We start from the raw sequence: 24,434 nt of genomic DNA, 5'->3' as shown, positions 1-24,434 counted from the left end.
TTTAAAATAAACATTGCTTAAATAAAAACAAATTAACTGGTAGTAAAAGAGTTTTAAGTTAGTATGTATTCTAAAGCAGCTTAAAGATTTTAATCGTAACGTAATTATCAAAAATTTAATGAGTTATTTGCTTGTAAAATCTATGAAAATTTGAAAACTTTGATTTTATTGCTTTTAAAAAAACTTTAAATTTCTAGAAAATAGTACATACAAAGAACTTTTCAGGAGCATGCATAAAACCTATATTACGGACGATTTTGAAGTGTAGTTTCTTGAAGTTAGTGCAAGAATAGAAGAGTTTGTACCAATTATTTAAGTTATTCCTTCCGTTGGCTTTTCAAATCGCGACTTTTTCTAGAATACAATTATTGCAAATACGTTGTGGGTTTTTAGCTTTGTCAATATAGTGGATTAATTCCCAGTCTATTTTATAATAACTGTTGTTATTTTAAGTTTCCTGATCTATTTCTATATTTCTGTGCTTTTTTAAATATGCTCCTGTGCTTTTTATAACTACAAAAGAAAATAAAACAATTTGATTTCTTATGCTAAAAAAATTATAAATTTGATGTTTTGTAATAATGATGTTTCCTTTCCTTTTTTATAGTTTGATGTAAAAATTCAGCATAAGTATTTAATTTATGTTTTCAGTTTTAAAGTATACTAAATGCAAATTTTCACTTCATATATCTAAAGATTATATTATTATATAAAGTGCTTGCAAAGTTTTGCATGCATAATTTTGTTTATTTAATATATACAGCTTTTTTTTATATTGGTACCAACTAAATATTGTAAATAACTTTTTCTAAAGTCAAAAGTCTTGTTTTTATTTAAATGAAAAAAAAAAATATATTTGCTGTATTAAGCTGAATATATTGTAAAAGCAATTACAATATAAAATTTAAAATTTAAAGTAAAGCAATCTAGCAATATATTTGTTTATCTTTTTTTTTATTCATTGCTTAAGTGAACATTTAATTATTCAAATAATAACAAAACAAAAACTACTGTTGCTCCATTCTTTAAACTGAGATACATTGATATGACGTTAAACATCCATTACGTGTGATTTATTATTTGCATACATGTCGAAATGATATTAAATTTTTAAAATTTTACTAAAGATCATACCAATTTCACATCTGGAAACTTAATATTCAATTTAAGGAAATTTATTAAAGTTACCGTCTATCATATTAGTATGATAAATAACCTATCAAAAACCTATCAAATCAATTTTACATACAGAACAAAAATTTTAGTCGTAAAAAAAAACTCTCTGAATAATTTTTTAAAAAAGTGAAACCTTACTTTTATTTTTAGCAAAAAAAAAATTTAAGCAAGTTTGATGAAGTTTGTGCTTTTATTAAATTATTAAACATATATTATTATATATATTATATATATATTATGTATATATATATATATTATATATATAAACAAATTATTATTTTTATTAAACGTTTGTAAAATAATATATTTAATCTAAATTTTATTAAATAACAAAAAAAAAGTATTATAACTTTCATTTAAAACTATTAGGTACGTTGAAGTTAATTTTACCAAAATATTTCATCTGTTTACAGAAATTTTGAAATATAAATCGACAGGTTTAAGAAAAATAATTATTTTGTTTTATGTATCCTGGCTTGTTACTTAAATTATGAAAATATCAGTTGGTTTGTAACTTTATTCAATATTTTATAAAAACTTCATCGTACACTGACGATTTTTAAGTGAGTTTATCAGAAAAATAAAATTATAGTTTTAATTTTGGAATTTATTATCGGCTTGTTTATGCCGTTGATACTTTGATGGTAGAATATTTTTGTATACAATAAAAAGGAATTTATTTCAAACACAAGTTTAAATGAACAATCTGTTGTTTAAAAACAGTTAAGTCAACAGATAAAAAAGTTTTTTGTCAGCTAAAATACAAAATTAGTTAGTTAAAGCATAACTGTTTACATATTTGTTTTTAAATTTGACTAGTTCAATTCAGTTTTATAAAATTATTTTAATGTATGTTTAATATTTGAAAAAGTATGACTTATGTTAGCTTAATTTTTTTTTTCTTATTAACAAATAAAATGAAACAATAATAATAAACTAATTTATTATTAACCTGTTCTTACAAATTTTAGAAATTTAAAAGTATATCCGTTTTACAAAATATGCACAGTGTACAGAAATGGTCTTTGGCATTAAAATCTAATGTTTTATTGCTTTAAATAAAAGTTAGATAAACTAAACTAATTGTTTAAGTCAAAACATAAGTTTTACACTTTTTGATATTTTAATCAATGAAACTGTAAGTTTTCCATTTTCAAAGATCAACAATTTATCGTTTTATAATAAACATTGTAATAAAATTTCAATAAAAACAATATATATATTAATAAGCTAATTATAATAGCTCTACAAACTAAATTTAATGCTGATGTCGATATTATATACTGATGATTTACATTTTTGAAAGTTTTTTGACAACAAAAATTGTGTTTATCGAGAAATGACGTCAATCATATAAAAAAAATTAAAATGTTTCGTTATTTAATAATATAAAGCTTTTATAATATAATAATTTAATTATCTTGATTTTTTTAAATTTTTAAGCACATAAGGTTGAAAAAAGCGTAAATTGTATATTATTGAAAAAATATATAAATTACAATGATTTTCAATATTCTATAAGCAATTCAGTCGGTCTAGATTGTAAAACTACAAACTTAGATAAGACTACATCACTATGAACAAATAAAAATTTATATCACAGTTTGTTATAAATATTGTTGTGATTATTTCATTACATAAGTAAATACGCCAAACTTGTTTAACTTGTTTTGATGTATTTTGTTATTTTAAAATTTTCGAGAAAGCTAATATGTTAAGCTCAATGAGTATTAAAATAATTAACTTTAGTAACTAGCCATTATTTTAATATTCAATGAGAAAAAAAATTAAATGGCATATTTAATAATGGTTAAGTATAAATTTAAACAGTCTTTTTTAATTGGTAACTGAATCAATTTTTTAGCATTATCAAAAAAAAAGAATTTTGTAATAATGTTAACGTATTATTAACATTGCTAAATTTGTCTGTAATAGATTTGGAAAAAGTAATTTTCTTTACATACTTTTAATGCAGCTTAAAAGTGATTATTATATTGAACAGAATCACTTAAAATACAATAAGAAAATATTAATTGATGTCAATAAAAAACTAGATTTAATATAATATCTATATATTAAACAATTGTGAAGCTTTTCTTTATTTTAATTATTTCAAACAAGACAAAGTAAAAAATTCAAATGTGTATGTTAATTTACAAATGCAATATCAATGTAACTATTTATTTGTTTTAAAGTGTTTAAATTTTTGCTGTTTTGTTTATAAGTAAAAAAAAAATTTTGTTTCATGTTTGATAACTGATATTTTTTATATATTAACAAACCTTTAATTTATCATAAGGAAGTTTTTCTTATTACAAATCCTCTTTTTAAAACTTAATCAACAAAAGAAATCTTAAAAATATTAAGAAAATTAATTTTTTTTCAGCCGCTTTAGACTACACAAACTATAAATTTATTACTAAACAATCATTATAAAATAAAACTATTTTATATTATAAACAAAAGTTCAATTTCGAGCTTTACTTGCGATGGTGTTAATCAGTCAATTATACTTTTTTATTTGATACTATTTTCTATAAATTTTATTTTGCAATCAGATTTTGAAAAATGTATGTATGTATTTACACTAATGTATGTACATTAGTGTAAATACAGTTAGTGTCATTATATTATTAAAATGTTAATAAGAATAAAATATTATTATAAAAACATGTATAGCGTGTATTTTGGCGTTTGGTGTAAAAGTATATTAATAAACTTTTACACCAAACGCCAGTTAGAAAAATTATGCTAGAGGTATGACCTTAAATAAAACTTTAATTTGTTCTTTGATAATAAAGCCTTAACATTTTTATAATAACTAGTTTTGTATTGAATTTGTTATGTATTAACAAGTAAAACAGCTAAAAATCTTAATAAACGATGTTAAAATTCTTCATGGTTTTTTAAAGTTAGAATTAAAGTTAAATTAACTTAAATTGCTTCATACACCTTAAAGAAAACTTATGTTCTAGACGTCAGTAATTTAAAATATGTTAACATTTACTACTAATATTGTTAATCGCATATACGCTTTTGTGCTTGATTTATCAAATAAGTAAGGCACATATATAAATATCTTTTAAATCAAAATATCTCTATTTTCTCTATCAAGACATTTTTTACTCATAAACAGCCAACTGGTTTATGCTGTAAAAATGCCTTAAAACATTACCTTCAAAGTATATAAACAAAATAATAGAATCATTATGAACAGTTAATTCTATGGTCAGCTTTTTAAAATATCAATAAGGAACATATATCATTAATTAAACTTTTCACTATATGTGAATATTATAAATAAATATACATAGCAACAAAAAATAATTTTAAGTCAAAATAATTATTCCAATAATTACTTTAACTTGCATAGCCGAAACCATTTAGAATAAACATTAGTCTTTTAAAACAATATAATTATTTCTTTAAAAAGTATATTAAGTGAAGAATAGTTTAAAAGCAGTTAAAAGTATTTTGTGAATACTTGCGCACTTCAGATAATTTTAACATGAACTTCTACATTTAAGTGTAAATAAGTTGTTCAAGTAATAATTTAGAGTTTTTATGTGTCTCAGTTTGTATAGAACAAACCGGTTAAATAGATATTTAAGCCATTTACAATTAAATAATTTAATTAGACTGAGAAGTTTTTTATCTAGAATATATGTACTTTGCTTATATTAATTATTTATATTAATAAAAAACATGCAACAAAAGTAGAGTTTTTTTTTACCGTTATTTAATAAAATAGCAATTAAAGTTTCATAAAGTTAAAACTTGTTAAAACATCTAACACATAAACTATAAAAAAATTTAACATAGTAACATTTTTTTTAGTATTTCTTAGACAAATCATTACTGTTTTTAACTAAATTATAATAAATATTATTTAAAGATAAAACCTGTAATTCAATAAACTAAAAAAAAATCGAAGAAATAGAAAATGAAAACTCCAATCTTTATTTGAATTATGATTGCAATGAAGTCTTAAGTGTGACAGCTCATAATTATGATACAACAATTATAAAAATTTATAAACTGTAGCTAAAAACATATTTATTATACCATAAAAAAAGTATCATGTCTATTAACGTCAACACGAAGTTTTGTTAAAATATTTTTTCTTGATAAAACATAATATAAAATAAATAAACTTTGTAATAAAACAAACAGTCTGAAAATAAAGTTTAGTATGTATTTTTTTATGATGACGAAATTTAAAAACATAATTTAGATTTTTGTTTTTGTAGTTATTTTATTACAGTAAGTTTACTAAAATTATATGTCTGAAAGAAACTTAAAAGAAAAAATGTTATAATCATATAACGTAGGAAAAAATATTAGTGATTTTATAACTACATATACTGTCTAAATTATTAAAATTTTTAAAAAACAATTATATTCTTTGTTTCCTAATTAAGTAATTTTTTAAATATATTTTGTTTAACATATATTTATGTTAATACTAGAACCATTAAAGTGACTAATTACATCATAAAATTTTTAACAGCAAATCGAAAATTGAGATTTTCTCATATATAATTACACGTTCTGAAATAAATATGAGAGTGAACGTCTTGAAGTTTGTACAGTCTAAATCGACTGATTATTTTAGTTCATCCTTTTAAAATACACTTAAGTATAAAGATTATTAAGTCTAATATTAATTTAATTTGATAAACAGTATTTAATATATTTTTTTTTAGTCAATGAACTTGAAAAATGAATATTCATAATTAGTCTTTATATAGTTTATTTCAGAAATAAAAATGTTTTTTAATATAGTTTTAACATTTTTTTAAATAAATTACATGTTGTAAACTAGCTAATTGTAGTCCTAAAAAACTAAATATTGGTTTGTTAGCAAGTTGATTGTACAAGTTAACAGTTACCAATTGTTAACAAAAATTATATATGAGTTTAGAGTAGTATTTCTGAGCCTAATATTTTTATGTTGTTTTATGCTTATATTTACTAATGAATATTTAAGCTTATTATTTATAATTATAATTCATGTAAAGCTTCAAAATGACTACGTCCCTATTAATTGGAGTTTCGAAACTTTGTGCCTGCTAACGTTACTGCCTTCTCTAAATATTTCAAATTGGTCATTTTGTTGTTCTGTTGATATTTTAAATTTTACTAATTTTCTTTTTTACGCTGTTGTAATGACAGAAAAACAGCAAAGTTAAAGTTTAGATTTTTATCAAAGATAACATAGCCTGAAAAGGTTGTTAATATTTTTTTTGTAGCTTTTTTCTTTATTAAATATTAAAATGCTAGTAAGTATGTCTGTAAAGTAAATTAATTTAAAATAAAACATAAATTAAGATGAATTATAGATATATAGGCTTATATTTGTAGTTTAGTTTGTACAGCCTAAATCGACTGATCACTTTGAATATCGTGCAAGTCAAAAAATTAATGTTCTTTTTATAATTGCTTAAATAGTTTTCATAAGACTTAGTACTCATTATCATTGCTTAAATAGTATTCATAAGACTCACAATTATCTTAATGTTTGTGAAGAATCATAACATTAATCAAACATTATATGTTAAGAGCTCCACCTAATACATATCATATTTATTTGGTTATTCTGTAAAACATTTGATTCCAACTTAAACTGTTATTTGATATTTTTAAACGGTAACAACAAGCAATATACTAGGTATAATACGGTTGAATAAAAAAATAAACTAGAAAGGTTTTTGAACTTACATCTTTCAAATCGGTAAATTCAATTTAAACCAGTACAATTCTTTTTTAACAATATATTCTATCTCAAAAATTTATTTCTATAAAAGTTATCTAAACAATACAACACTAGTACAAAAAAAATTGAAACGTTGAATACGATTACTGACGTATTAAGAAAAGTAACGTAACGTGAACTTGTAGACTTTAATACATTTAAACTGTATAATCGTAATTTATGGATCTTCTTAATATATTCATTTTGTACAACCTAAACCGGTTGAATGTATTAAAAAGAACCTGTTTAATTAAACGCTATAACTAATTTTCTTCGATTGTAATTAAAGTTTAAAGTTAATTCTATGTAAAAATTAATCAGCAAAAGTAAAGCTACCAATGGCGTCGCGTGGTCTTTTCGTCAGGGGTGCTGCTTATTGACATTTTTTATGTAAAATATTCCTCGGTTTGAACCATTTAGATGAAAATCATGAAGGTAATGTTGAGAAGTAGGAAATTTATATAACGAAAAAACTTAAATAGTTTTGTTAAAAAAATATTAAATAAACAAAAAAAAATATAATATAAAAAAAAAATTCTTATACCGTTGTTCACCATTTCTTAAGAACTATTGCTACTATTTTTTATAGATATTCATATAAGTTTCTACACTTGCACAAATCTAAATTTACTAAATAAAAATGATAACTTAACTTACTAATAATAAGTTCAACACGGTTTACTACATGTAGTCTATTTCTTAAATGTTTATTGTATATCTAAAACTAAAACTTAGTTTACCTAGTTTAATATAAATTTTTGAAACAATGTATTTTAAGTCATGCAGCAGTACTTATTTAACAATCTATTAAAATAATAATTTTCTAAAAAAGATTTTAAAATTTTAAAAGTTTCGCACTTGATGGGCTTTTTTAGCAACTAGCATAAGTGTGCTTATAGTCATGTTAAGGAAACTAATAGGAGATAATAGATTAATATATTTTTACGCTGAAATTAAAAATCTATACAACTTTAATCGCGTCATAATAAATTTATCACAATATCATTATAACTAAATCAGTTTCAATATTAATTGTTTTTAACAAGCTAGTTGCTTCAACTCATCCTATTTAAAAACCTTAAAACTGGCCGATTACTTAAAAATAAATTTATTCATTATTTCTCGTATAAATATAAGCAAAAGTATAGTTTACGCCAAATTAATTTTAAGTTTAAGTAATATATTTTTAATCACACAGCATTTCTTAAATTATTATGATAGATTAATTTTCTAAGTTTATCAATTTGTTTAGGTCGTTTAGTTTGTCTGTAAAACTGAACTTAAATTTTGAAGTAATTTACCTTTCATTTAAGTAACTTGTAGCTTTGCTATTTATGATCACTATTGCAAAGTAAAATAACTAAATCAAACCTTAAAGCACGTAAAACAGCTTATTAATAAATAACTAACAATAGTAATTTTAAAGACGAGTTAAAACATTAGAACTACTAATCTTAAATAAACAAATTTCTATGTTTGGTGATTGTTAACTTTTAAATATTTAGTATTTGTACTTTTATATAGTATTTTTATTAAGAATTAATTATCATTTATTATGATTTGTTTATAATAAAATAGTTTTTCATTTATTTATTTGTTTTGATTTTTATGAAAAAAAAGATAAATCAACTACTAGAAAGAAAATAATATACTTTTTTTTTCAAGACTTTATTATGTAGACTAAGTTTCGGTCGAAAATCTCGTAAGTGCTATAAATATAAATTTAAAAAAAAAAGTAATAGTCGTTGAAAAAAGTATTTGAATAGTTAAATAAAATATAATTTAATATAATATATAATAAAATAATAATAAATGTTAAGGTTGGATTTATAGTAAAATTTAAATTTTAATAAAGTTTCAATAATTAAATAATAATAATAACAATAATAATAAAAAGAAGATGAAACTATTCGTAGGCTTCTTTTTTTTTTAGTGAGTTTTGAAAATAAACATTGCTAACAAAAAGTTAATAGCAGTAAAAAAGCTATAAGTTAAAATTTATTTTAATGTTGCTTATTTTAGTTGTGACTAATCGAAAGTTTTATGAATTATACGCATGTAAAAACAATGAAAATTTAAAAAATTTGCTTGACTGCTTCTAAAAACTTTTAGTTTCTAAAAAATAGTTGCTACAAAAAAAATTTTAAGAGCATTCATATAATTAATATTGATAGCAATTTTGAAGTTTAGTTTTATGAAGCGGGGGTTTTTCTAAGTGGGGGAAAGAATAGTAAAGTTCGCACTGTTTAATCAGGTTATGACTTCTGTAGGCTTTGGCAATCGCAACTTTTTCTAATATGCAAGTACTGCAATTACTTTGTTGGTTTTTGGCTTTGCCAATATGTAGAATTGTCTCCCAGACAACAGTAATAAATCAGAAATTGTTAGATATTGATTAAAACAGGTTCTTCTTTTTTTAGAATTTAATGTAAAAATTCAGCATAAGTGTTTAATTTATTTTTTAGTTTTTAAGTATTCTAAAAGTAAGTTTTTAGTTCACAAACTTATAGATTAAATTAAATATTAAGTTGAAAAGTAGGTTTGTTATTTTTTTTTTCGATAACATTTTTCTGTTTTCGCCTAATTTAAATTGTAAATAAACTGTTGTAAAGTCACAGGTCTTGTTTTTATTTAAATGAAAAAATAATATTTGCAGTACTTCGTTGTATAGGTTATAGTAATAATTACAAAATAATATTCAAACTTTAAAATAAAATAATTTAACATCTTATTAGTGTATCTGTTATGTTATTTGTTGCTTAAACAAACACTTGTTTAAACAAATAATAACAGAACAAAAATCTCAATAAGTTCTAATATATTACCTGCTTACATAAGTGTTTGTAAAATGAAATCGACATGTTTAGAAAGAATAAATTATTTTGTTACATGGAGCCTGGCTAATTATTTAAGTTATAAAAAAACAGTTTTATGTAATTTTGTTTACTAGTTAATGAAAATTCCATCGTCCAATTTTTTCAGGTTAGTTTAATTGAAAACAAAATTATACCTAACGTTTTTTAACTTATATTCGGCTGGTTAATGCCGTTGAGACTTTTATTGATAAAAGTAATTGTGTTTCATTCAATTATTAATTGGAAGAAAGTAATGTGTTTCATAAATAGAAACTTATTTTTAACCCTAATTTAAGTAAACACTTTGTTCCTTTAAAAAAATAACGTCAATAGATAAATAAGTTTATAAAAAAAAATTAGATTAATTACTTTAAACATTACTGTTTACATACTTTTATTCAAAGTTTGAATAGTTTAATTCTTTTTTTTTAGAACTTATTTAATTGAATGTTTATTACTTAAAAAAGTATAACTTACTTTTGTTAAATTAATTGTTTCTTCTAAATAAAAATGAGTAAAAAATAGAAAAACAATAAAAAAATTATCAGTAACCTATTATTTTAACTTTTAGAAATTTGAAAAATTATCTTTTTTGCCAAATATACATCGTTAATAAAAATGATTTATGGTAGTTCTAAAAATTTTATGCTTTATTGTTTTAAAGAGTAGCTCGAAAAACTTAACTACTTAGTTAAATGTTAATTTTTTATATTTTAAATACTTCATTCAATAAAGCTGTTCATAATCCATTTTCAAAAATTAGTAGTTTAACGCTATTCAAGATACATTGCATTAAAGTTATAATTCAAACACATATATAATTAAGCTATTAATAATAGCTCTAGAAACTGAGGTGGATAGATAGAATATTGAACAATATATGATGTATATTTTTGTATGTTTTTTGACAACAAACGATTGAGTTTATCTAGAAAAGTCGGTAATCATATTTGAAAATAATTTTGTTCGTTAGTTTTTGATAAGTTTCAAACTTTTATATATTTAACCTAGTTTTACTGTTAATAAAAAAAATTAACTTATTATTTTGATACTGAAAGTTTAAGAGGTAAAGTAATAATATTTATTGGTAAGTGTTTCAGTTTAAAATATTAAAAAGTATTATCTTTTCATTGTGATTTTTAGTATAATATAGTAAGTTTTAAATATTCTTTAATTATTTTATTTTTCAGGTTCCTAATATATTTGAAATATCCACTAAATTTCATAAAGAACTTTAGTTATTTATTAAACACCTAGATTAAAGGTTTTTAATTGATATACAAAAAAATAATGTCAAATCATACAGTGTCTAATAATTAGTTTAATAAGTATATCAACTCTTTAAAAATACAAAATTCTTTAAATGAATAAACCAGTATATACTAAAGTTTTTTTGTGTTTTTTTCTAAAATGTCTCTGAGGTTTAAGACTATAATTAAATAAAGTAACTTAGTAAAAGAAAAGTAAAATACTTTAAAATTCCAAATTTACAACTAAAAAATTATGAAATTTACACCAGAACATTCTAATGTAAAAAAGGGTACAATAAGATATAATTTTGTTTTTGTGTACCTAAATTTAAAAGTTTATCTATTTTTAAGAACATATTTTTTATTAAACATAAGATATAAGAAAAAAAAAATTCTTATAATTAACCACGTAATTTTAAAATTTTCTACATTTTAAAACATTTGTTTATAATTTTTTTAAAAAGTGAGTAAAATAATTGCTAGTAGATTTAAATAACAATAACTGGAGGTAAATAAGTGATCAAACTTACCAAATTTATATTTTTGTTAAACCTAAATATTCCAATTCTGCTTATTATTTATTACACTAAATAAGAGTTATTCTACTACTCTAATACTCATTTAAAATAATGAATACTTAATAAAAAAGGATACGCATTAAGATGCTTAAGAAATTCAAATGTCTCACATTTTATAGCATAACAGTGACAGGTAAAAATAACGAAAAAATTTAAGCTATCCGAAATAGCTTTGAAAACTCAATTTTTTAGAGTTTTATATACTTTATTTCACCAAAGAGCATTTGTGTGTATTTGGTAATGACGTCAATAGAGTAGATTTAGTATTATATTAAGTAATGTTAAAAATTGTTATACTTAAGTATTATATTAAGCATATGTTCTTAAGTGTTCATTAGATTACTGAAAATTAATATTATTTACAATTGTTAGAGATTTTATTATACATTTTATTTCTTTTTATTCATACACTTAAATTCACCAAAAAACGCTTGGATATATTAAGACATGACGTCAATAAAATACATTGAGTATTATTTTAAATAGTTCAAAAAATATATACAAATAAATATTCTTAAATATTTATTACACTATTAAACATTATTTTTAATTAAAAAAGTACATTTTTGCTATTATTTTTTTAGTAAAGGTATTTCTAATTATAAGTTTAAGATTTATATGTAGAAGTTATCAGCAAAACTTTTTTTTAATTAATCTCATGCTTTGATCAATAAATGAAATTTGATTATGAAAACTTTGTTATATACAATTGTTATTTATAAGATTTTCGACGTAAAAATTTGAGTAAAATTTTTAAGACTTTGAAATAAATAAAAACATTTTGAACCTAGTTTAACTAAATTAAATAAACATTTTAAATGATATAAAAAAAGAAAAACTTAATAATTTTGTTGGCGTAGTAAGAATGTTAATTATTAAGTTATAGAAATGTACATTTTTAACTTTCACCAAGTTTATAAACTATTTTATTTTTATTAGTCTAACTATTCTTTTTATATTTTAGTTTAGTTAGTTTAAGTGTATGAAATTTATGTTATAAAGTATTAGTAAAAACAATAATATTATGTATGAAAATGATCTAGTTTAAATTAAAATAAATAACACTTTAACGTTAAATTGTTTTTTTATGATGTTTTTATATGTTTTAATATTTACATTTTAATTAGTACATTTTTTACTTCTATGTCTTATTAGTGACAAAACAGAACGCTTAAAAAAATTTCATGTTCTATAAAAACTGTGTTCTAATAAAAAAATATAATTCAAAATCTTCATTGTTTTTATTGTAATAAAAACTAAAAATTTTACATTACTTTCACTAGCATAAATAACGGTCGTATTTTACACTACTTAAGAATACAAAACTAGCCGGTTTAAACGTAGAAGTTAGGACTAGTGAGATATATGCTTAATTGAAGCTTAATTAAAGGTTTGTTTGATGATATCACTAAACTTTTCTAGTTATTTGGTTTTCTTCTAATTACGTCAAACGTAGGTCAGGAGATATTTAAGGGTTTTGTATTGTTTAATTAACAAAATTTATTTCAATATGTATTTAGTACCCCAAGAAAATTTTCTTAATTTTAGTATAATGCTTTCTTTTAGTTATAAAGAATAGTTGTGTATTAAAATAATTTTCTCTGAAAATGTCTATCAACGTAACAGTGAACCCGTTTTACAAATTATGCTTGGTAAAAAGGAATGATCTACAATAATTTTATACATTAAAATTCTTTAAACAAATTCAAAAACAAAACTAATTTTTATACAAAACAAACCACTGTTTTCACATAGATAAATAATTTTTTCACATAAAAATGTTTGAGTACACAACATGTTTTTATTGCCAAAATCATTGTTTTGACAAAAATTTTTTATATTTTTGTTTCTATAGAAGTTTAAAATTAAAATTGTTTATCAAAACGTCGGACTTAAAAAATATTTTCTATTCAATTAATTTAAAGCTTAAAGCTTAAGCAGCTTCTAAAAATATAAAAGCTAAAACCCTTATTTAAACTGCAATCGTTCAGATTAATATCAAAACAGCCGCTTTAGGCTGTACAAAGTAAAACAGCCGAATACAACATTTATTACATAAAAGACCATAATTAAAATACTCAATTATTTGAATCGTTTACAAGGTAATCATAATGAAGTTAGAAAGTTCTTTATTTTTATCTGTGGTCAGTATAAGTGTTCAATATAGTTTTGTTTTTATTTCAAAATAAAGTTATTTATTTCTCTTAGAAGATGAAACATTTCTTAATAATAAAGTAAAATAATTAATATTTTTATAATTGACATGATTATTAAATCAGCCGCTTGAAGCTGTACAAACTAATAAAATTGAATTTGACTTTTTGATAATTAGTTGAACGAAAGTTAAATAGACAAACAATTAAACAACTTGTGTTTTACTATGATAACGTAAGAAGGATCTCTTTTTTGTTGTGAAACGATAGTAATAGTGTCCACTTTGTATATAAATCTTAGGGAAAACCACAAGCTTCTAGTATTATGTTTTATAAAATACGTTTAATTTGTTAACAATAAGTTTGTTCTCAAACTTTAACTGTCTAAGCTAAATTAAGATGATATAAAAGGTTTATCGACTTATTAATGATTACTTAAAGAATATGATTAAAGAACATCCTAATTAGTTGAAAAAACAAAATTATAGCTAAATGATATAAACAAGCTAAAGATATTATCAATATATCTAAAAGTACAGTTAAGTTACAGTGTAAGTTTATGTTATTTTACGTTAAAAATAATCTTTTCAGATAAACACTATTGAAAACAATTTTTATTCAAAGTTATTAACTTAAGTAAAGTGGTATTATATGTTATTATAACTAAACAGTTTTTTAATGAAAAGCCAAAAAGTGTTATTATATTGCTGTATTAACATATAACTTTATCACAATTTTACTTTAAATTAACTATAGCTTTTTCAATTAGATAGATTACTAAAAACAAATAGAGCATTACAATCACCTATTTTTAAAATATACTTATACGAAAGTAAAAAGTTATTTTGTTATGAAGGTGGTACAACTTTTAGAGCGAAGAATTTTTTTTGTACAACTTGTGAGAAAGATGTTTAGTTTTATGAGAGAAACAATTTATTTTTGCTAAACTAAACAAAAAACTTTTGTACATATCATTCTCGTAATAAAAATTCAACACAATAATTGTACATATTAGTTAAAATTTAATTCAATTTGGTTTTCAAAAACTTTTATTTTAACAGCCTAACCCGGCTGATTTCTTAATGTTGCTTTTATAAACATTTTACTGCAAAAATAAAACTCAAAGTTTTAACTCAACAAAAAAAAAATATTTTTGTTGTAATAAAAGTTTTATAAATTTTTAACATTGGAATATGATATTTATTATTTTGCAACTTCAAAAAGTATCTTCACGTTACAGTTATGTTAACAAAATTAATAAAAGTAGATAAAATCTTTTTTCAAGCTAAATTCAAAAAACCCAACTCGTTTATATTGGCTTCATAAAATTTCACACAATAGTTTAGATATTATATGAAGTCAAAATTTTATCGTTTTTTATCAAGGTGTATTTCTCAAAATTTTGTAATTTAAACAACCTAACACTGGCTAAGTACTTAAATTTTTTTTTAATAATTTATTGTATAGTTAAAACTTAAGTATAAGTTTACGTTATTTACTTCAGGGCTTTATAAATATCTATTTTAAGTCATTTGATGTATTTAAATCATGATAACAAATTACTTTTTCCAAGTTTAGTTTATTAACTTGTTTATGCCCTTCAATTTATTTTGTAGAACTGAAATTACATTCAAAAGAAATTAATCTTTATATATAAGCTTTTTGTTTTACTATTTATTGTCACTGCGCAACGTTAAATAACTAAATCAAACCTTTCAGAAAGTAAAATAATTTAGCGTTAAAAGTTTTGTAAACTATTACACAATGAGAACCACTGATTAGAAATTATTCGTTTTATATTCTTTAAATATATAGTGTAAATTTTTTATGATGTTATTTTTTACCAGTATTTATCAGGGTTATCATTTCTTCACAAACATTTTTTTTGCATGTTAGCTAAAAGTAAAAATGTCTGCTTTTATACTTTATGTTAGATGTGCTTAGTTTGAGTGTATAATAAACTTTTGAGAACAATAACAATAAAATAAGAACAAGAATTGATGACATAGTTATTAATTTGGTTTTTATATGCACTTGGTAAAAAAATTAACAAACAGTTTTCAATAACCCTTTTTTTTGTAAATACCAAAAAAATTGTATTAAAAATATACGCTTAATGTTGTTTAATAATTGTGATTTTTACTAAATATATAAAAAATAGAGATTCTTGACTTAAAAAAATGAAGCTGTGAACAAAAATTTAAGATATTCTAACGAGATTATTTTTTTCTTATATTGTTAAATAATAATTTTATTTAGTTTTTAGAGCCATCTTCACATTGTCGATAGTAATCATATCGATATTTGATTAAAACATTAAAAGAATAACTAAATATAACTTGTATAAAATCTATACTTGTCTAGATAATCTTGTTAATCTACATAGAAAATACTTTTCAAAAATCTTTAACTAAATATTTTATATTAATTTATTGAATTTAAAGAAAGAAGTTTAGATAGTTAAAAGATATCTCAGTTCAAAAAACTTAAATTGCTTATATATTTGTATATCTGTTTTAACTATTTTTTAAATGCCTGAAGCGACATAATGTCTAACTACAATAACAATTTAGTTTTAGTTTTTAGTTCACACAAAAAAATAAATCATAATTCCTTTATTTAAACACATAAATAACAAAATTTAAGTCCAGAAAAATTGTTACAGTTTATTTGTAAAACTTTTTAATAATTAATAACATATTTACAGTCAATACTGACTGAGTAAATTTTTAATATTTTTTTATAAAAAAATATTTTAGTTATTATTTTTATGTCAAAAGTATGCTGTGTTGACAATATATTTGTTAATACAATTTATTTTTCATAAATCACTTATATACAATATATTTTAAATAAAATTTTTCCATTCTAACGCATGTTTGGTTTGTTCAGTTGAATGACTTCTCTTCTAATCAAATAACAAATTTTAATTTCCATAGTGCGACTTAAACAGGTTAATGTACGGAATAATTTTAGTACAAATTACCGTGATTATCAAATCTCCAATAACTACTTACTTTTCGCATCTAGTACACAAACATTTTTTCTTTTTTGCTACAAATTTCCAAAGTACTCAGTAAGTGAAAATAACTTTAATCTTATAGTGACGTATGCATAGGCTTAACAAAAATATTTTGTCAAAGAAAGTAATCAGGGAAAGTTTTAAAAACACTTTAGTGGCTAGCTAGACGGTATAAACCGTTTTAACATAATTTTTTAAGATAATTGTTTCAAACTTTATAATGAAGCTCAAAACGGCAGAAACTGAAAAAAAATCTTAATTGAGTCGACTTAAAGCTGTAAATTAAGCAAATTTTAATTTAAATAAATCATACAGTTATAAGGTTTATGTAAATCAATAAAATTTAGATGAATACAAAATCAGCTGTGAAAATGAACACGAGGTTAATTCAAAAAATCAAATAAACTTTTAATTAAAGACTTTTCTGTTTTATGTTTCGTTATTTAGTCAGTTTTAGATAAGAAAACTTTAGAAACATTTTAACGAGTAGTTAAACGAAATAAACATTTTTAACACAAAAGTTTATTTTAAACTTTAAATATGAAATTCAAAACGGCATACAATTAAAAAATAATAATTTGTGTTATAATTAACTTAAGACTAGAAAATCCATCAGGTTGTAATTCATTTAAAGTATTTGTTTATAAAATTATTGTGATTTTATACAATTTAGATGATTATAAAATCAGCTGGTTTAGGCTGTACAAAATAAAGATGCAGACCTTTTTATAAATTTCAATTATGCTTTGATTATATTAACGAATTATTTTAAGTATTCGCTGTTTTATCAAGATGATGTTTATTTTTAGAATTTATTTTTTGAAGTTAGTAAAAGTATTCATGTTATATGTTTAATTTAATGAAAAATTCAAATATTTATATTTATATGTTTTGAAGTACTTTTAGACTTCATAAGCTATGTTTTTGTTTAAAATAAATAGAGAGTTTTCACTTTTGGTAAGTTGAAAAATTACAACCAATGAGTTCTCTTTTAAAATCGATACATTAACTACTGTTTCTGCTAAAAAAACTAAATGATTATTCCAACTTTTTTGTTCTATGTTAAACAAAATAAATTTGCTATTTTTAAATTATATCACATTATAATTTTTTACTTAAAATAGTTTTTTTAACAATGTTAAATAATAGTAAATTTTAAACATTTGTACTTACAAGCTAGCTAAACTTAATGTCTAATATTTTTTAAACTTTTATTTTCAATGTTGTATTGAACACAACAAAAAACAAAAACAGTCAAAACTCTATACAATAATAGTTGATATTTTCTTACGTTTTTGTTGTTTACTCCATTTTAATAACACTTACTTCATTTTATACTTACCACTTAAATAGGTATTAATAAACAATACTATAATACTTTTTTAATAAATACGCATAGCATTGTATTACCATAACGTTTTATGAAAACTTTTGATAACAAATATTTAAATTGTATCACTAAACAAATATGCACAGTTTAAAGGAATAGTCTGCTTTTGTTTTAAACTTTTTATATTATATTTCGAAAACCAATACACTGAAAATAATAAATCAATTGTTATGTAGTATAACACAATAAAATTTTTAACGGAATTTATTGACTTTACGAGGTAATTATTTTTTTTTATAAAAGTTACATGGTTTTAATTTGTTTTAATTAATCAATTTTTACTTTTTTAAATTTTACATATATCTTGTAGTATATATCATTTTATTAGGTTTAATTTGTTCTGTTGTGTAAATAATATAAAAATGATATTTCTATTAAAGACTCTTAACATCATGTTAAATAGTATGGGTCTATACTTTACACTTATATTTAATTATCGTACTATCTTTGATGTACAAATATACTCAAAAATTTCTTTTATTTGTGGTAGTAGTTTTATAAACCTAACTTAACAAGCAGTGTATATTGAAATAGCAAGGTGCTTAGTTTCTAAATTTACATTGTTTCGCTAAATATTCTAGACTATCTAATAATTTAACGAATTTGCTTATTTGGTAAGATCATTGATTTGTTTAAATATTATTTGTTATTAGTTATGTTCAAAGGTACTATAAAAAATAGCTGAGTATAATAGTAAAAGGATAAATTCTAGTAGTATTAAAACAAATATTTTTTATTATTGTGGTAATGTCTTTAGAATATATGTTACACACGAACTATTTGTTATCAAAATTTTTAAATTTGATAAAAATTTTGAAAAAACAAAACTAAACATCACATAAAAATTATTCTTAAGGTAAATATAAAAAATCTCTATAAAGCAACATTGGAGTACAAACATTTAAACAAAAGTGAAAAATATTATATAAATTGAAAAGGTTGCCTAATTTAATTTATGTAACAGTAGCTCGCATTTAAAGTTTCGAAGAAGTTTTCATTTTTAATAGCTTAAATACTTAATAATATATCAAAATCAAAAAATATTCAACTTGTTTACAAATAGCACCTTCTATTCATACTAACTACAGGCCACAGGTTTGCCATAAGAGTAAATGATTATACACAAATTTTAAAAAGTTTTACATGAAATAATAAATTTCCTAACACTTTTACTAAAAACTAGTTCTTAGAAGTTTATTAAATATCAAAACTAATTTGATTATTTTAATAATTATATTATAATTATTACTAATAATAACAATTTATAATTATATAAATATGATGATTGTATTACTCTAAAGTCGACCATAAGAATAAGATAACTTACAAGTTTTTGCGAATGTTGAACATGAAAAAAAAGTATACACGAGCTCACAAAAACTTAAAAGCTAAATTGTCCTAAAAACTAAGTCGTTGCTTTTTTGTTCTAAAAGTTTTAAATACTAAATATTTTTTAGTTTTGTTTAAGTTTAGCCCAAATTTAAATTAGATATGAAAAATATTACCTTTGAATTAATAATTGAGGAGTACGATAAGTGGTATTTGTAAAAAAAAAAATACTAAGGAACCTTTTAAACTTAAATTTTGGTTTTTTGATTTATTTAACGCTTATTTTTTAAACAAAGTCTAAGCTTTATCTTGAAACTAAACTTTGCAGGTGATTTATTCATAAAATTATAAATAAACTTAACTTAACTTAAACATACCTAAACATAAGAGAAACAAATTTTCGATACAACTTAATTAAGCTTAAGATAAGTTATATAACCGTTAGAAAATTAAAAGTAATTAAGTTTCTATATGCTAAAGTAGTTAAAATTAACGTAGAATTAAACATAATAATATTTACAATCTAAAAATTGTTTAAAATGATTTTGAATCGAATTTTTAATGAGCATTTGATGCGTCATAAAGTAGCTATAACACCGTTTACATTTTAGTAACAAAAGCAAAAATCAACAATACTTTTTTTTGTAAATAAGTTTTGGCTAGTGTTTGTTAAACAAAACTAATTAAAAAAACATGTTTTTTTTGACGTCACAAAAATTTTAAACTTAAATAAGAAATAAATGTTTAACATAAAATTACTAGTTATTTTCAATAAGTAATTATAAGGCAACCTTAAAATTTTTTACAGCCTATACCGGCTAAATTTATAAACATAAAAACTTTTGTTTTATCATAATTCTAAAAATATTTGCCACTTACCTGACAAATAAAATTAAGTTTAAGAATAATTTTCGTTAATTTTTTTAGCAACCTACTTAACATGGTACAAGCTAGATCGTTTTTAAGGCTCGATAGTGTTTTAAAAAATCTTGCGTTTCCAATTAAAGTACAAAAATTAAAAGTAATAACAGTCTGGTAAGCTGATATCTAAATCTGTATACAATTAAGTAAGCTATTTAAACTAAATAAGTTTGAGATTTTTTAATTGCTTGTTTTTAAATGTAAACTTGTTCTAATTATACATTTAGTTTGAATACGGACACTGTCGGCAAACTTAAATTAGCCACTTTTAAACAGACAAGATATTAAGTTAAATATTACAGAGGTTAAAAAAAAATATTTTTAGCATACACATGTAAATGTATTTTATATAACGATCCTCATTAAGCCACTAAAACCAAATAAAATAATCTATAATAAACTTTAAACTAACAGATATTTAACTAAAAATATATAGCAAAACAAATGTATAAAAAATTACAAAGAAAATTTATATACACCTAAAACTAGCATGACTCACTTCAAAATTTATAGTAGATACTTTTACATCCCAAAATGTTAAATTTGGAGTTAATCTTAAATCAATTTTATATTTTAATTTTTTTTTATTTGAGTTCTAATATTACATATATCAAGAATATTATAAAATTAAAAAAAATTAATTATTTAAAACTTTGATTTCGAAGGTAAAAATGTCTGTAAAAAATCCAATATTTAAAATTTTGCATAAGAGTTTTAAATTTATTTTACTTATTTAGTTCATATTTATATATATCGGTAACAAATACAAATTAAAACTATTTTTAATACTTTTCATATTTCATAAAATCTGATAAATTTGTTAACTTTTAAAACAATGTTTCAATTTGATCAATTTTTAATCTTAATTACACGTTTTAAGTAAAACAATTTTTCAGTGTTATATAAAAATTTTTACAAACTAATATCATTTTTTATTGCCTGGGTTTTCAACTAATAAAGCTTTTTGTGTACAAAGTATTTTAAATACTTATAAACTATGATATTGAGAAAGTATTAAAGTTATTCAAAATTACTTCAAATACGCAAATATAAACTTTAAAACTTACTTAACTTGTGAATAAGAATAAAACTTAATGGTAACAAGCTTTACTTAATTTCTATGTAAATAAATAAAAATAAAACTAACTGAAATTTTTAGTGGTATATATTCTAGTGATACATTTATATTTACAAACTTCGTGAATTGAATAAGTTAAACATGTGTTTATTTTAAAGTATTAAAATGTTTTAAATTATTATTAATTAAATTAATCAGATACTACGAAAGTAGGTTTAAACTAATTAATGTTTTGATTTTTATAACAGTTTTTCACTTTAAAAACTAACTTGTTTAGTTTTATTAAAAAAAAATATTTTGTTAGGAAGTTATATTGTAAGTTTAAAATTTTTCTAATGTCTCTTAAACTCAAAATTATACTTAAAACCAAGAAACCTTTAATGACCTTTTAAATTACTAAAACGTCTAAAGTTCCTCAAAGTTGCTTATATTTAATTTTTAAAGTTTGTACAGCTATTCTAGGAAGCTGATTTAATACATGTTGATACAATTTAAATTAAAAAGCTAGATGTTTATACCAGTTTGTAAATTATTACATTTTTTATTTTATCAGGGTATTCAAAACTATAAGAATGATTTGAAATGTTATTGCTATAAACTCTAATTTGCTTGAAAATAAATACTAGAAAAGTTTATTTTTTTTTATCAGTTATATATAGTTATGTTTTTTCATATGTATTTAAGCGAAAGAAACTTGTGATATTTTTAGTTTTTTACTTTTTAAAACAGTTTTTTATAAATTAGATTTTAAGGTGTCAAATAAATAGTAATAAAAATTAATAAAAACTATCAGTACATTGTTAAATCATAATAATGAAAAGTAAACTTAAATTTTAATCACAGTAAAATGTGCTTTATGTTTAAATTTAGTTTTAAATTTTTTTTTACTAAACTAAACTTGATAATAGTTAAAAAGAATGATTTTTCAATTATTTAAATTAAAAAAAAAAAGATAGTTGTTATGAATTTTCAAATATTCTCAAATTAGTATTAAAGATTAAGTTTAACTTTTATTTTCATCACTTAGCCTTAATATATATATTTTTAAACTATTGAATTATATTATAGTTTTTTTTACAAATATAAGTGGTTTAGAGGAGTTTAATGGTTAAAAACAAATTCTAACTTAGTACAGTTCAATTTAATGCTTATACGTACATTTTAAAAGAAAAAAAAGACTTTCTAATGTCATGATGATTAAACAACAAATGGTTTAACTTATTGCATTTCTAAATTTTGTTCATTTTCCTAATAGAAGGTTTAAGCAGTTCTTCTAGTTTGTACAGCCTAAATCGGCTGAATATTCATCTCTAGTATTTGAAATTACATCAATTTATATACTTTCATTATTTTTGAGTTTCATTATAATATTGTACAGTCTTTGACAGTATATTAAAATACATCCATGGTGTGCTACTCGATAATCAAAAGGCTTTTTTAAACCAGGTCCCAGGTCCAAACTTTTGAGAGTCTTTTTTATCGTTCAAACTATTTACTATATATAATATAAGCTGCTAGAACTTGTAGTTTTAAATTGATTTTATTACATATATTAAAAGCTTTTCTCATTATTCATTATGGCATTTGTCAGCAGGTTGAAGCTGTAAAATATTAAATTTATAAACTTATAAAATCATTGAGCAATTAAGAGCAAAAGGACTTTTATAGTTTACATCATTATCTAGTGGTTTGACTGAGATTTTAATACATATGCCTTGTAGAACATTCTAATACTTACTTAAGATAATACTAAGTTTATTTTGTTAAGGTCATTACTCAATACACGTAGACAAGGTTTGCATTTTTTTTAGTTTAATATTTAGAATTATTAAATTTAAAACTAATTCGGATGGGAATGGGTCAAAATTGCACGAAAAAAATTTTCACGAGAGTCTAGTTTCGCACCAAAATTAAATCTAAGAATTAGTATAAGTATCAGTAAATATCAGTAATTTTCCACAAAACCAATAGAGAATAAACAATAAAGTCAATTTTCATAACTTTTATCCCATCTAAATTAACTACCTATTTCTTAAGTTTTTATTTGTAACATTAATTAGTTTTAATTCCCAATGCCTTCCACATAACAGACTAATAATTTACTTTTATTAATTTGTACAAATGTGTTTGCACGTACTAAGTTATCGCATCTTATTTCAAATAAATAAGCTTACTAACGAGTTTTTTATAACTAAAATTTGTTAAACATTTATATTAAATTTTGTAAATATAGGTATGTTTTTTTTTATTATCTGTCCTGTTTAAGTCGTTCAGGTTTTAATACCTGAGTCTTATATTGCACAACAAACAATTAATAATAATAATATTTGTTTTCCTACAGAGTTTTACTTAAGTACGTCGTAATAGTTCCGTTTTTTAACTAATAGATAATTATTGTATTCCAAAAATGTTTTTTAGAAATGTTTAGTAGACTAACAAGTATTTTTTTAACAAACATATGCATAGTTCAGAGTAATTATATACTACAGTTATGAAACTTAATTATATATTACGATTCTATAAAAAAAACCTTAAATACAACTTTTTTTGTTCTATAATAAGTGTTTATCCACTTTAAAAACATTTAATCAGTTGTTAGTATCTCACAACTTATTAAACTTTGTCAAGATATTGATAAATATTTTTTTTAGATATTTATTTTAAAATGTTACAATTAAGTTTTAAATTATGTTTATCAACTTTTAGAAAGGACCTTGGAATTTTCAAAATTATTTAAATAAATAGTTTTATAATGCTGTAAAAATATATATCAACTGTTTTTTAATAAATTTTAAATTTCCGTAGCTAGAAAAATTTCAGTTTTAGGTTGTTTACACTGTTTTATTTTAAATACGTAATTTGCAAAAACCGCTTACGGATAAATACAAAACTAATGAAATCTATCAAAAAGTAACTTATATCAGACT

Source organism: Thalia democratica, chromosome 4 (genome assembly GCF_965202585.1).
Source record: "Thalia democratica chromosome 4, ktThaDemo2.hap1.1, whole genome shotgun sequence".
In the NCBI taxonomy this organism is placed as follows: Eukaryota; Metazoa; Chordata; class Thaliacea; order Salpida; family Salpidae; genus Thalia; species Thalia democratica.
The sequence above is the reverse complement of the archived record's forward strand: the minus strand, read 5'-3'. Positions refer to the sequence as shown.